The sequence below is a fragment of the Papio anubis genome, chromosome 16 (assembly GCF_008728515.1).
Source record: "Papio anubis isolate 15944 chromosome 16, Panubis1.0, whole genome shotgun sequence".
Taxonomy (NCBI): Eukaryota; Metazoa; Chordata; class Mammalia; order Primates; family Cercopithecidae; genus Papio; species Papio anubis.
In genome coordinates this window covers 56235101-56250395 of record NC_044991.1, presented here as the reverse complement: position 1 = coordinate 56250395, position 15295 = coordinate 56235101, and the positions used below count along the sequence as shown (strand labels likewise).

Genomic DNA, 15295 nt, shown 5'->3' with positions numbered 1-15295 from the left:
TACTATCTTCTTCCTTCTTCTCCCTTCCTATACATCTCTTTCATCCTTTTTTACCTTTTTTCATACTATGTTGGGGTCTCCAAGACCAAGACCATCCCCAAGTTCACTGCTTCACTAGGAGATGTCAGAAGACTCAGCATATAGCTGTATTCACAGCTGTGACTTTTTTTTTTTTGAGATAGGGTCTCACTCTTTTGTGGTGTGTGTGTGTGTGTGGTGTGTGTGTGTGTGTGTGTATGATGGGTCCTAGTGATAATTTTGCTGTAAAGATGCCTTGTCCAGAAAAGAGTTGGCATAGCAGGCCTGAGGCTGCCACTTTTAGAAAAACCTGCTCACGAGTTTGGCTTTTTTCTTTTTTGGAGTGCAGTGCTGTGATCTTGGCTGACTGCAACCTCCGCCTCCCAGATTCAAGAGATTCTCATGCCTCAGCCTCCCGAGTAGCTGGGACTACAGGCGTATGCTGCCATGCCAGCTAAGTTTTGTATTTTTAGTAGAGATGGGGTTTCACCACATTAGCCAGGCTGGTCTCAAACTCCTGACCTCAGGTGATCCACCTACCTCATCCTCCCAAAGAACTGGGATTGTAGGCACAAACCACTGTGCCCGGCCACAGCTGTTACTTATTACAGGGAACAGGTACAAAGCAAAATCCATAAAGGGAGAAGGGGATGGGGCAAAGACAGAGGAAACCAGGCCCAAGCTTTTAGAAGTCTTTTCCCGGTAGACTCACACAGGACATGCCTAATTCTTCCAGCAACAAATTGTGACAACACATATCAGATGTTGTCTACCAGGGAAACTCATTAGAGACTCAGTGCCCAAGGTATCTTCTGGGGGATGGCCACATATGTACCCTCCACCTACCATATACAAAAATTCTGGATTTCCAGAAAGAAAACAAGTGTTCAGCATAAACCACGTTGTTTGTACAAATGGTTTAGTGCAGTGAGCCACTCTGATCGCTTGGGGAACGGTGAGAACCCTCCCCAAGTCTGTGTTCCCAAATGCCCATCAAAAGTCAAACTTGGCTGGGTGCAGTGGCTCACACCTGTAATCCTGGCATTTTGGGAGGCCAAGGCCAGTGGATTGCTTGACTCCAGGAGTTCTGAGACCAGCCCGGGCAACATGGCAAAACCTCATCTCTACAAAAAATGCAAAAATTAGCTGGACGTGGTGGTGCATACTTGTAGCCCCTCCTCCTCAGGAGGCAGAGGTGGGAGGATTGTTTGAGCCTGGGAGGTGGAGATTACAGTCAGCCAAGATGACACCACTGCATCCCGTGCCCCACCCCCCAAAATAAGCCAAACTTGTGAGCAGGTCTTTCTAAGAATGGCAGTCTCAGGCCTGCTATGCCAACTCTCTTCTGGACCAGGCATTTTTACAGCAAAATTATCACTAGGACCCACCAGTGGGATGAGACCAGCCTGCGGTACTGATCCTGTCAGTTATATGCCTTTTAGGAGCCCTGTACTTAGCCAGTTAAAACAAATCCCATCAGCCATAAAGATCTTTAAGGGTAAACTGTAAAGTCTTTTTATGAACCCTTTTTACCTTGCCCAAGGCAGCAATTCAGACACAGTGCAGCTCTGTCCAGTCAGTTGAAGCTGACCTGAATCCCTTCCAGGGCTAAGGCAGTGTCGTCACAGGAGAATACACACACAAGAAGTCCAGCCCCAGAGGCCACATGTTGTACCCCTGGAAACAAACAGTTGACAATTACTGGGGCACCCCAAGCTGCATACATTAGCGGAACAGGTTGACAAGGCCCCAAGTGTGACCTCCCATCGCAGTGCTCCCACCCTAGGCTTCCAGTTTCATCCAATTAAATCAGTTCAGTCCTTGGTTTCAGAGGGACTGCCTGAGGCTGTCAGTTACCAACGGTTTGCTTGTCTGTGACGCGAGTTCGCCTGCTTCCTGAGTGCGCAGGACCTCTGGGGGTGTTCTGTGCAGGAAGTGGAGGGGCTGGGTCGCCCCCTGCTGCTCAGCGTGTCAGAGTTCAGAGCTCTCCCAGAATTGGGAAAGACAGCACCTGGAGTTTTCCCTTCAGGAAGAAAGGAGAGCTTCCAGAAGCACTTCTGAAAGGCAAAGGACATTAAAGCCCTCACTGACCCCCTGCACCTCCCAGGGTACTAGGGTTTCTGTCAACTCTCTGTTGTTTCAAAATCGGTGTGCCGCATTCAGCCATCATAACTTTACATTTTAAAAACCATCCCCTGCTGTCATCCAGACCTCTCACCTGGAAGGGTTGTATGCAAGGGGGACAAAAGCATTTTCATCAAAAAACATTTTTATATAACTTAACCAGAAAGATACATCATGTTCAGGAATGGGTCAAGGATGGAATCCTGAATTTTCAAAGATTTTCAAAATGGGTTTATATAACCTCCCATCCCTTTTATCCTGAGCAGCCTGGAAAAGATCACTCACCTACCGGGCACAGCTGCACTTAGTAACCAAAATGCCTCCCTAAGGTGCGTGTCCCAGGTCAGAGAGGCATGGAGCCAGGCTATCGGTCCACTGTTGCAAACTGCAACTAGTCCTGCAAGTTGAACACACCAATCACCAGCAGTGAAGCATCTCCAAGAGGGCATCGAGGGTCTGTCAGGCCTCTGAGCCCCAAGCCAAGCCATCGCATCCCCTGTGACTTGCACGCATACGCCCAGATGGCCTGAAGTAACTGAAGAATCACAAAGGAAGTGAAAATGCCCTGCCCCCGCCTTAACTGATGACATTCCACCACGAAAGAAGTGAAAATGGCCGATCCTTGCCTTAAGCGATGATATTATCTTGTGAAATTCCTTTTCCTAGCACATCCTGGCTCAAAAAGCTCCCCCACTGAGCACCTTGTGACCCCCACTCCTGCCCGCCAGAGAACAACCCCCCTTTGACTGTAATTTTCCTTTACCTACCCAAATTCTATAAAACGACCCCACCCTTATCTCCCTTTGCTGACTCTCTTTTCGGACTCAACCCGCCTGCACCCAGGTGAAATAAACAGCCATGTTGCTCACACAAAGCCCGTTTGGTGGTGTCTTCACACAGACGCGCATGACAGGGTCCTCCTATCAGGAGTGAGCGAAGGGCCCTGGTCCCTGTGATGTGCCCTCCCTGACCTGCAGCTTTCAGCAGTAATCCCAAGTCAAACTGCAAGTGGTCTCTGTATGAGAAATACAGAGCCTATCTGCCACCTGATTTCAGATGGTCCCAACAGAGGATAAGCCATTTCCTGTGGACATTTGTATGGGATCCAGATGATCCAGCCAGAATGTTCTCATAATTTAGGGCCCCAAAGAGGTGTCCAGTATCTATGCCAATCCCGGAGTCAAAGTCAAGCCTGTGCCTCCTTTCAGCTCAGCACAGCTGGAGGAGAGGCTGAACCAGCCCATGGCAGACAGCATCAGGTTTCAGCTCCATGGAACCCAGGCAATTAGGGGCAGAGGATGCAAGATTCCAAAAAAACCAAGGGTATTTCTTTGACTGCAAAAAAGGCAAGACACTGGAGGGCCAAATCGCTGTGTTCCAAGTCCGAATAATAAGCAAGGCTTTCCTAAACCCTTTGTCTCCATGCCATTCTTAGAGTCTAAGTTGACCCACAGCAGGCTGGAAAATTATCATCCTGTAAGGATCAGATTTCACAACATCTGATATGATTTATAGGAGCTCATTAGCAATTAAAGCCTGGTTTTTAAAATTCCGAAAGTTGTTTTTATCTGGTGAGTGACTCTGTTTTCATGTTGATTGCCTTTTCCTAGGGGCTCTGATCGACAAACATGGTAGTAAAAATCCTCACTATGGGGACTTACTCTATTTCTAATACTCAAAACAGTTTGATTTGCTCACCAGTGGCAAAAACCAAGAAAGTTGTGTCCCATAAATATATATATATATATATATATATTTTTTTTTTTTTTTGCAGCTTTTCCCAGTTGGGATGATCACTCTAGCATTTATGAAATTACAAAGCCTATAATACTTCTCATCCATTCTTACCATACATCCAGATGCAATAGCCACAAATAGAAAGCCATCAAAAACAATAAACTGTTTTCTTGTTGCATATTTACTCAAACCGTTAGCAGTAAATTCATCATTTACAGCTGCCAGGAGCTCTGGCTGGCTGGCGTGCAAGAAGGGAAAGGTGTATAGAAATGGCTGCACCGCCTCCCCCCCACCCCATCTGCTTCCTCTCTGCTGTATCTAAGTGTTGCTCCTGGGAATTGCTTTCTTTTCCTCCCACCTGGAGAAGAGAGTGATGTAATTGTTTTTGTTTTTGTTTTTTTTTCTTTTGAGACGGAGTCTCGCTCTGTCACCCAGGCTGGAGTGCAGTTTCGCAGTCTCGGCTCACTGCAATCTCCACCTCCTGGGTTCGAGCCATTCTCCTGCCTCAGCCTCCCGAGTAGCTGGGACTACAGGTGTGCACCACCATGCCCAGCTAAGTTTTGTATTTTTAGTAGAGACAGGGTTTCCCCATGTTGGCCAGGCTGGTAAATATTTACCATCTTAGGCCCAAAGCTAAACTTTTGGGATGGCTGGGGCCCTTTTTCCTTCCACCTGGAGGATAGAACAAAATGAAAGACCTTGAGCAGACTGAACATTTTTCCCCTCACTTTAGCCAGCGCTGTCAAAACAGCCAGGATGTCCAGCAAGCCAATTCTTCTGGGATTGGGGCGATCATTTTCAAATTTCATCGGTAACTTTTACCTCTTGCAACAGACAAGTGGTAACTCAGCTGGGGTTTCACATCATTCATATCCACAGATCTTCTGCTCCTTCATCCTTCCTTTTCTCAAACAACACTTTCACCATATTTCAGAGCCCAGGTCCTTCTAGTGAGGTCCACTTATGATGCTGTGTGCCGGGGGTTCCCAGGACCACCTCAGGTTCAGTGACTCACTAGGAAGGTTCCCAGGACTCATCATGTCATTGAACTCACAGCTATGATTTATGACAGGATACAAAGCAAAATCAGCAAAGGGAAAAGGTGCATGGGCCAAAGTTTGGAGGAAACCAGGTGCAAACTTCCAGTTTTCTCCCAGCGGAGTCACGTAAGGATGCACTTAATTCCTCCAGCAACAAACTAACAACATCTGTGAAACGCTGCCTTCCAGAGAAGCTTGTCTGAGCCTGGGGTTCCAAGGCTTTTATCTGATCAGTCATGTAGGCACCTCTGCCTGGCACATACTAGAATTTCCAGACTCCCAGAAGGAAAGCAGGTGTTCCGAATAAACTAAACAGTTTAGCGCAGTGAGTCACTGTTATCACTTAGAAAATAGTGGAAACCCTTCCAAAATCTTAAGTTCCCAGAGATCAGCCCAGGGCCAACCTTACCAGTAGGGCTTTCTAACGTTAACAATCTCCAGCATAATATGTTAACTCTTTTCTACACACATCTTTTTTTGTTGTTGTCGTTGTTGAGACAGAGTCTTGCTCTGTTGTCCAGGCTGGAGTGCAGAGGCTCGATCTTGGCTCCCTACAACCGCCGTCTCCCGGGTTCTTGTGCCTCAGCCTCCCCAGTAGCTGGGATAGCACATGTGCACCAACATGCCCAGATAATTTTTTGTATTTTTAGTAAAGAAAGGGCTTCACCACGTTGGCCAGGCTGGTCTCAAACTCCTGAGCTGAAGTTATCTGCCTGTCTCAGCTTCCCAAAGTGCTGGGATTACAGGCATGAGCCACTGCGCCCAGTCTTCTACACACATATCTAAAAAGAAAGGAAAGTGAATGGGAAAATAGAGAAGAAAAGAGAAAAATAACATTAAAAAAGAGTGAGGCTGAAAAGGAAAAGAAGAAAACGTTATCTGAGGATCTTAAAAACATTGCAGAGAAAACAAATTGTTGTATAATAATGTCATAGGAAGTAAAAATAAATACACAATATCATGGAATGTCCTGAACTTGTACTTTGAGGAGATCATTCTAGTCCCAAAGTCTGGATGCAAGATAGCCCCACCAACGTATTTAGCAAACCCTATGTTTTTGTTTTTGTTTTTTGAGATGGAGTCTTGCTCTGTCGCCCAGGCTGGAGTGCAGTGGCGTGGCCTCGGCTCACTGCAACCTCTGCCTCCCGGGTTCAAGCGGTTCTCCAGCCTCAGCCTCCCGAGTAGCTGGGATGACAGGTGCTCACCACCAGGCCCAGCTAATGTTTGTGTTTTTTAGTAGAGACTGGGTTTCACCATATTGGCCAGGCTGGTCTCGAACTACTGACCTCAGGTGATCCACCTGCCTTGGCCTCCCAGAGTGTGGGATTACAGGCATGAGCCACCGCACCTGGCTGCAAACCCTATGTTTTAACTTTTTTCTTTCTTTCTCTTTCTTTCTTTCTTTCTTTCTTCTCTTTCTTTTTTCTCTTCTTTTTTTCTTTTTCTCTTTCTCTCTCTCTCTCTCTCTGTCTTTCTCTCTCTCTCTCTCTCTCTCTCTTTCTTTCTTTTCTTTTTCTTTTCAGAGATGGGATCTGGCTATGCTGCCCAGACTGGTTTCAAACTCCTGGGTTCATGCAATCCCCCTGCCTTAGCCTCCCAAAGTGTTGGGATTATAGGCATAAGCCACTAAACCCAGCCTATTTTAACTTTTTAAAGTAGCAAAATTCTTTATTCAAAATGAAGCCTTACTGAGAAGCGCAATTAAGACTCAGAAATTGAGCCACTGTGAGCCTAGTGGGTCTGGGGTCATACCCTGCTTCCCTATACTCTTGAGGTTCCATGAAGCACAAGTGAAAATCACTGATGTAGTACCATCTCTCTTATTTTTCAGATGATAAAATCAAGGCCCAGCTAACTAAAGTTTCATAGTCTTAGAAACAGAACCCATTTATTTGGAATCCCAGCTCATTTGTTCTTTTATTTTTATTTTTTATTTTTATTTTATTTTTATTTTATTTTTTATTTTTGTGAGACAGAGTCTTACTTTGTTGCCCAGGCTGGAGTGCAGTGGTACAATCTCAGCTCAATGCAGCCTCTATCTCCTGAGTTCAAGCAATTCTCCTGCCTCAACCTCCCGAGTAGCTGGGGATTGCAGATGTCCGCCACCATGCCCAGCTAATTTTTATATTTTTAATAGAGACAAGGTTTTGCCATGTTGTCCAGGCTGGTCTCAAACTCCTGACCTCAGGTGATTCACATGCCCCCACCTCCCAAAGTGTTGAGATTACAGGTGTGAGCCACTGCACCCGGCCTCATTTTGTTCTTGTGCTATTTTCAGTAAATTATGAGTGTCCCTTGAAGAAAATGGGTGAAAGCCAACATCTCCTGGTAATCTCCAGTTAAGTACATTTATTCTTAAAACAGACTGTTTTAAAAAAAGACAAATGATCTGGCTTTTAGAAAATTCTCCAAAGTAAGCCATGCTGTTGCATCTCATTGTGGACAGTCAGCCTGTTCTTTTTGTTTAGAGATAGGGTCTTGCTCTGTTTCCCAGGCTGGAGTCCTGTGGTGCAATGATAGCTCACTGTTGCCTTGAACTCCTGGGCTTAAGCGATCCTCCCACCTCAGCCTCCCAAGCAGCTGGGACTACAGGCACACACCACCACAAGGGACACTAATTTTTTTTTATTTTTGTAAAGACAGGGTCTCACTATGTTGCCCCGGCTGGTCTCAAACTCCTGGGCTCAAGTGATCCTCCTGCCTTGGCCTCCCTAAGTGCTAGAATTACAGACTTGAACCACTGCACCCAACCCAGACTGTTCTTTAGGGTCCAGCAGCTCATTCTCCTTCAAGCCTTAAGTTCTCTGGCCATCGTGCTCTCCCTTCTACCCTTGTGAGAGTTTGTACCTTTTCTCCATGACAGCTATCTAGCCTGGCTTTGGGCTGAGGTTGTGCACATTCTTATTTTACTTCAAAGGCAGGTACTGTAGCTCATTTATGCCCTACTCTGTGCAATGCCTAGCCGAGCACCTTCAAGGTCCAGCTAATGTTCACTGAATTTTATTGAAATGGATGGGCTTCGCCAGACCCATTGTGTTAATTGGAGAGAGGAGGTTAGAGTCTAGTGAACACTGAGAAGTTGCCTCAAAAAACATCTCTTTCACCTGCTGAGTCTGTGGATGATATTTTTAAAAATTAAGAAAAAAACATCTCTTCTATGTCTTATTTAATTTCACAGCCTGGAAGCCGTTTATAAAATTGATGAGGAAAAAAAAATAGGCTCATTATCTTCTAGTCGTTCTCGTTGGGTTTCATGTGTTTTTGTTGCCCTTTCATAGCGTCTCTCATCTCGAGTTATATCCCTTTCTGGTAGTGGGATGTTCTAGTGTTGCTGCAAAGTGTATGCTTTGACCAATGTAGTGTTTTGCTTTATTCTACTTGATATAAAAAATATTTGTGATTTGCAGCTGGGTGCAGTGGTTCACATGGGTAATCTCAGTATTTTGGGAGGCTGAGGTGGGTGGATCACTTGAGGTCAGGAGTTCAAGACCAGCCTGGCTAACATGGTAAAACCCCATCTCTATTAAAAATACAAAAATTAACCAAGTGTGGTGGCAGATACCTGTAATTCTAGCTACCCAGAAGGCTGAGAGGGGAGAATCGCTTGAGCCCAGGAGGCAGAGGTTGCAGTGAGCCAAGATTGTGCCACTGCACTCCCGCCTATGCAACACAGCAAGACTCTGCCTCAAATTTTTTAAAAAATGTGATTTTGCTTTAGAGCTCAATTAACTACAATGTGATATTAGATTTGGAATAGACATCAGAAGCCACTGAGTCGAGTGTCCTGCCTGGGTCCCTTCTCTGACACCTTGATAGTTAGACATTGGTAGTTAGACAGCTCACCTTTCTGTTTGTCCACTGTGGACAGGGAACTGACTTACTGCGGTTGCAGCACATTCTAGGGGTTGATAAACTCCAGCGTTTGGAATAACCTCGCTTCCATTAAGCTGTAGATGGCCTTCTGTGCTACAGCCCCCAGGTCTTTACTCTGTCTTCTGGGACTGCACAGGATATACTGCGTCTCTTATACAATCTTTCTTTGGCATTAGGATATGCAGCTTCCCACTAGCCAATTTTGCTTTTAAAATAGGACATTCAGTAAAGAGCCTGTGTGTTTTGCCAAGGTGGGTAGAGTGGTGTTGGGGGACAAATGCCTTGTGACACATTCAGTTCAACCTAGTTGTGACCTACCGTACATTGAAATGTTTAAATAAAATAATTTTAAAGACAAGATTCCATGACTCCATTTATATGGAATTCTAGAGAAGACAAAACTATTGTGAAATTTCTAAAGCAGATCAGTGGTGGCCACAGGGTGGGGAGAGGATTGGCTATAAAGAACAAGGGAACTCTTTAGAGTAATGGAAATACTGTTTATCATCACTGGAGTAGGGGGTATACTACTACATTACTATATATACATATATTTTGAGAGAGTCTTGTTCTGTCACCCAGGCTGGAGTGCAGTGGCCTGATCTCGGCTCACTGCAGCCTCCACCTCCAGAGTTCAAGCAATTCTCGTGCCTCGGCCTCCTGAGTAGCTGGGACTACAGGCATGCGCCACCATGTCTGGCTAAGTTTTGTGCGTGTGTGTATTTTTAGTAGAGATGGGGTTTTGCCATGTTGGCCATGCTGATCTCAAACTCCTGGCCTCAATGATCTGCCTACCTTGGCTTCCCAAAATGCTGGGATTACAGGTATCATCCACTGCGTCCAGCCTACTACATGTTTCTTAAAACTCATTGAATTCTGCACTTGAAATTGGTGAATTTTATCATTTGTAATTTACAGTGCAATCAATAATATGATTTGTAACTCAACAGAGAGAACGAGAGAACAGGAACACCCTTCTCTCTCTCTTGCCATAAATTGTTTTCCTATTATTTGAAATGTAGCTATGGAGCCAAAACAGGTTCTGACTTGCTTTTTTTAAATGTAGATTTTATTGAAGTATAACATACATCCAGAAAAGTGCACAATCATTAGTATATGGCTCAATAAATTTACACAAAGTGAACATATTAGTTAACTATCAACTAGATAAAAAAAAAACTCTAAGATCCCTAGTGTCCTTCCTTGTGTCCCTTCCAGTCATTGGTTCATCTCCCCAAGTGTAATTGTAACAGGTTCATTGCCCAATGCACACAGCAAGTCAATCTACACCGAGAGACACTGGGTTGCAGCAGAGAAAGAGGTTTAACCATAGGGTCACCAAATGAGGAGATGGGAGGAAACCTCAACTTCCTCTCCTCGAGGACTTATGATTTTTAACGGTTTGGGAGTGGGCCAAAGTTTGGAGACTGCTGATTGATTGAGGAGTGCAGGGTCAAGCCATGGGGCAGGGAGATGAAGAAGCTGTAGTCTCATGCTGACTCCATTCCTCTGTAGGGGTCTTCAAACAGGTTGCTGGAATTCAGGGTCTGAAAAGCATCTTAAGTGATCCTCAAACAAAAGCCATATGATTCTAATGTCAGAGATCTTATCTATAGGAACAATAAGGATGACATGGGGAAATGATTCTTAAACAGTCTTATGATGCTAATGTCAGAATTCCTATTGATAGGAACAATAACGATGCAAATGGTCAGTATCTAGCAGTACGTGAGCTTTAGCAAGAAGAAAGTGGGCCAAAGCGTAGCCTGACTAATGCTTAATTATAAGTATATTTCTGGCCAGTGCCTGGCAGGTAATTGTTGTCAACCCTGTGGGGATCATTTCACAAGGGTAACCGCTATCGTGACTTCAAACACCATAATTTGTTTTACCTGTTCTTGAACTTCATATGAATGAAATCATGTAGCATCTTCTCTTTTTTGTTTGGCTTCTTTTTTCATTATGATCTATGTGAAATTCATCCATGATGTTGTGCAACTTTGTTCATTCTCTTTTTTTTTAGACAGAGGCTTACTCTGTTGCCCAGGCTGGAGTGCAATGGCACCATCTCGGGTCACTGCAATCTCTGCCTCCCGGATTCAAGCGATTCTCCTGCCTCAGCCTCGCGAATAGCTGGGATTAGAGGTGCCTGCCACCACACCCGGCTAAATTTTTGTATTTTTAGTAAAGATGGGGTTTCGCTATGTTGACCAGGTTGGTCTTGAACTCCTGACCTCGTGATCCACCCACCTCAGCCTCCCAAAGTGCTGGGATTACAGGTGTGAGCCACAGCACCCGGCCTCTTTTTCTAATTTTATTTTATGTTTTTTTTTGCAGACGAGTCTCACTCTGTCACCCAGGCTAGAGTGCAGTGGCACAATCTCGGCTCACTACAGCCTCCTCCTCCCAGGTTCAAGCGATTCTCCTGCCTCAGCCTCCCAAGTAGCTGGGATTAGAGGTGCCCGCCACCACTCCTGGCTAATTTTTAGTTTTAGTAGAGATGGGGTTTCACCATGTTGGCCAGGCTGGTCTTGAACTCCTGACCTCAGGTGATCTGCCTGCCTTGTTCTCCCAAAGGGCTGGGATTACAGGCATGAGCCACTGCACCTGGCCTCTTTTTTCATTTTAAATATCCATTAAATTTACTCATTGTTGTGTGGTATTCTAGTTCCATAAATAAACAATAATGTTTTAATCCATTCTTATGTTGATGGAAATGTGGATTGTTTCCAGTCTTTGGTTTTTTATGAAAAGTATTGCTATGAACAATACTTTTTGTATTGTTGTGCCTGTTTTATTGTGCTGGGATTACAGGCGTGAGCTATAGCACCCAGCCTACAGCTTCTTTATTATTTCTTTCTTTTTTCAGAAAAACGTATTGGAGATGTAGGAGATGATGAAATCACATCTAGGATTAACGTCCTAGAAGGAGCCTTGGAGAACTGTGAATACCCTAATAATACATTCTTTTGCAGGGCACATCCTGTGTCTTTAGCTTTGGATTCTGTTTCTACCACTAATGAGAACAAAATAGAGAAGGAGGAGCCAGGCATACAGCCGAGTTCGATCTCACACACCAAGAAGAGGAAACCAAGGCCTGGAGAGATAAGGCCACCCAGCCTTATCAGATCCTTTTACCAAGGTATCCAGAAACAGCAGCAGAGACTAAAAATACACTTTACTGGAACCCAGACAGGTTTTCTCCAAGTCAAGCTAACGCAGCCTCCATCAATAGAGCCAGTGAGAAAACGTTGACTATCAAAATTCTGCTCTTCCTTCAGGGTCCATCTCAGCTGCAGTCTCCTTCATGAAACCTTTCTGATCTTTCCAGCCAGAGCCAATCTTCTTCATGAAACCTTTCTGATCTTTCCAGCCAGAGACAATCTTCTCTTTCATGAAACTTTTCTGATCTTTCCAGCCAGAGTCAGTCTTTTCCTATTACTTCTGTCCTGGATTGGGTTGTAGCATTTACCTCGTTCTCTCTTGGACTATTTGTACACATGTCTCGTCTCCTGAGATATGTGGTAAACTCCTGAGAAGACAGGCTTGGCTTGTTTCTTTTTGTTAGGGATGGTGAGAGGGAGGCTGGTATAAATGAGTTGCTCAGTAAAAGACCAAATTGAATTGTGTTGCTGCTAAGGAGAAAGGGCCTGAGGAACTCTGTGTTTCCTGAAGCAACTGACAGGCATATTCATATTGAATTTACAGATGTCTTTGTTTCACAGTAGTACACATTCGACAATGGGATCACGGGCCCCAGAGTCTTTGTGGATAAAGAGACCCTGGAATGCACTTGCTTGGTAGGATGCCCAAGGATGTGACGGCTGCTCTCCCTGCCACACCCAGAGTTGGTGGCTAACCCCTTTCCTGCTTCTGTGTCACTTCGTGGTTCCAGTGTAGACTCAAGAACTACTCTGGGGCAGTCTTGGAACTCTTAAGTTAAGCTAGGGTGGAGGAATGAAGAGGAACTGAAAGAGGAAGAATGCCATGGCATGGGAAGGCTAAGGTCTCCTGTCTCCTTCTTCCTTCCTGCTTCTTGCCCGGGGGGCCCAGGCCCCTAGCTGGCAGCCACAGCAGCATGACAGTACCAGCAAGGGCGTGTGCACGCATCTTTCCTCAGCTTCCTTTGCAGTCGATCTGTCCTGTCCTGCCCTCTCCTCCACCACTCACCCTCCCTGCACGCGAGGTGACTGCAGAGTGGCAAGGCACAGGGTGTGGCCAAAACGTGTCCTGTCACCACTTGGGCAGGGCTCAGCCTTGGAAAACACAGAGGTACTTGAAGTCCCCAGGGCTTTCATACACCAATATCCAGGAGTTGTACATTATATGCTCTTTAAGGGAGCAGTCCCGACCTCAGGAAGAATTTCTTTGGACTTGGAAATATGAATAAAATAAAATCTTCTCTGGCCGGGCGCGGTGGCTCATGCCTGTAATCCCAGCACTTTGGGAGGCCCAGGTGGGCAGATCATGAGGTCAGGAGTTTGAGACCATCTTGGCTAACATGGTGAAACCCCATCTCTACTAAAAATACAAAAAATTAGCTGAGCATGGTGGCAGGTGCCTGTAATCCCAGCTACTCAGGAGGGTGAGGCAGGAGAATCGCTTAAACCTGGGAGGCGGAGGTTGCAGTGAGCGGAGATTGCGCCACTGCACTACAGCCTGGGTGACAGAGTGAGACTCCATCTCAAAAAAAAAAAAAAAAAAATCTTTTCAACAACCTGTTCAGTGGTCCCCATGAAGGACTGAGAAGGCCTGGGGTGAACAGGAATTAAAAGAAATTAAAGATTGTGTAAGCAAAAAACTCAGTTGTATGTAAGAAAACCCGTTTCCCCTGAGGAAGAGAAAGGGCTGCAGTCCTTTAAAATTAACTGCCTGTTTTTCTCTCTGTGGCTAGTGAGCCTTAGCTCTCCCTTCCCCAGTCATTGTGAAGACCCTGTTTCTCTAGCTGTGCAGCTGCAAGGTCACTGGACAGATAATCTCAAGTCATAAAACATGTTGTTCCTTGGAAAGTAAAAAATAATGTAATGCATGTCTGAATTGAATAACCGTCTTATTTCTCACTTCTGTGATACGCTTCTCCCTGCACAGATCTCTCCCCGCCCCATGAAATGCTTAAAAGGTAGCTTGACTCTTTGTTTGGGGCTCAGTCCTTTGGATGTTAATCTGACTGGGTCGATGCACCTAAGTAATTAAATAATTCCTCCTCAACCCCTTGGTCTCTCTGATTCCTTAAATTATCCCACAGCAAGGGAAGAGCTATGGAAGGGCTATGTCCTTCCTGATTCCTGATCCTTAGAGGGAGAGGAGGTTAACAGGGAAGGAGAAAGGGGAAAAGGCGTACAGACTCCTAAATATATATAATTTTTAGCTCATTAGGACCATATTGTCAAGTTTTTTGTGTATATATATTTTTAATAGAGATGGGGTCTCACTATGTTGCTCAGGCTGGTCTCAAACTCCTGAGCTAAAGCAGTCCTCCTGTCTCAGCCTCCCAGAGTGCTGGGATTATAGGCGTGAGCCACTGTGTGCCTGGCCCATATTGTCAAATTAATGGAAAGGAAACACAGAACCAGAAAAACCAAATAACTGGTTAGAAGCAAAACTTGAACTAGAACCCAGATCATAGAATCTAGGAACTGCAAGAGAAATGGGGATGAGGCATAGCAGATTATTGATCACTTACACATGTCAGACACTGTGTAGGGTTTGTGTATGTGCTTCCTCATTTCCTCTGTGTAATTATCTTATTAAATCAATATCACATCATTTTACAGGTTCGGTCTGTTTTTTTTTCTTTTTAAGGAAGTGCGAACCATTTTGCCTGGCACAGTACTTGACCCGGGGGGCACAATGAAGATCAGGTTCAAGATCAAGGTGGTCCCTGCCCTGTGGTGCTTTTATGGAGGAGAGTTAGGTAAGCAGGCAGTTATCATGCCTTCTGTGGTTATAATAGAAGCTCAGAATGCTTTGGGAGAACTGCAGTGGGTCCTGCCTCAGGCTGGGAAAAGTCAGGGAGGGCTTCCTGAAGAAGCTTTCAGGCCTTGGAGTGAGCAGAGAATGGGATGTGAGGATAGAGGTGGGTGGGTAGGGAAGATGAGAAATGAGACCAGAGGGGTAGGCAGGTTCAAGACTTCAGAGCACCTGGTTAGACGTTTGCATTTCACCTAAGATGGAGATTCAAGGTGGAGGGCATTGGAAGGTTTTAAGTGATGGGATGACAAGATGAGATGTCCTTATTCTTTTTTGTTTTTATTTTTCTTTATGATTATTATCATTATTATTTTTTGAGACAAGAGTTTCACTCTTGTCACCCAGGCTGGAGTGCAACAGCATGATCTTGGCTCATTGCAACCTCTGCCTCCTGGGTTCAAGCAATTCTCCTGCCTCAGCCTCCCAAGTAGCTGGGATTACATCGGCCTGCCACCATGCCTGGCTAATTTTTATATTTTTAGTAGAGACGGGGTTTCACCATGTTGGCCAGACTCGAACTCCTGACCTCAGGT

The 15295-nt window shown here is 45.2% G+C and overlaps 1 long non-coding RNA gene across 1 annotated transcript in view; it reads left to right on the top strand.

Moving 5' to 3' along the window:
• The window catches only part of LOC116270796, a 48573-nt gene extending 33483 nt beyond the window's left edge, over positions 1-15090 (top strand). Inside the window, exons 2-3 of the long non-coding RNA XR_004179033.1 lie at positions 11768-11934; positions 14595-15090. This is a non-coding gene — a long non-coding RNA (uncharacterized LOC116270796). The remainder of the gene's footprint in view (positions 1-11767; positions 11935-14594) is intronic.
• The last annotated feature ends 205 nt before the right edge of the window (positions 15091-15295 follow it).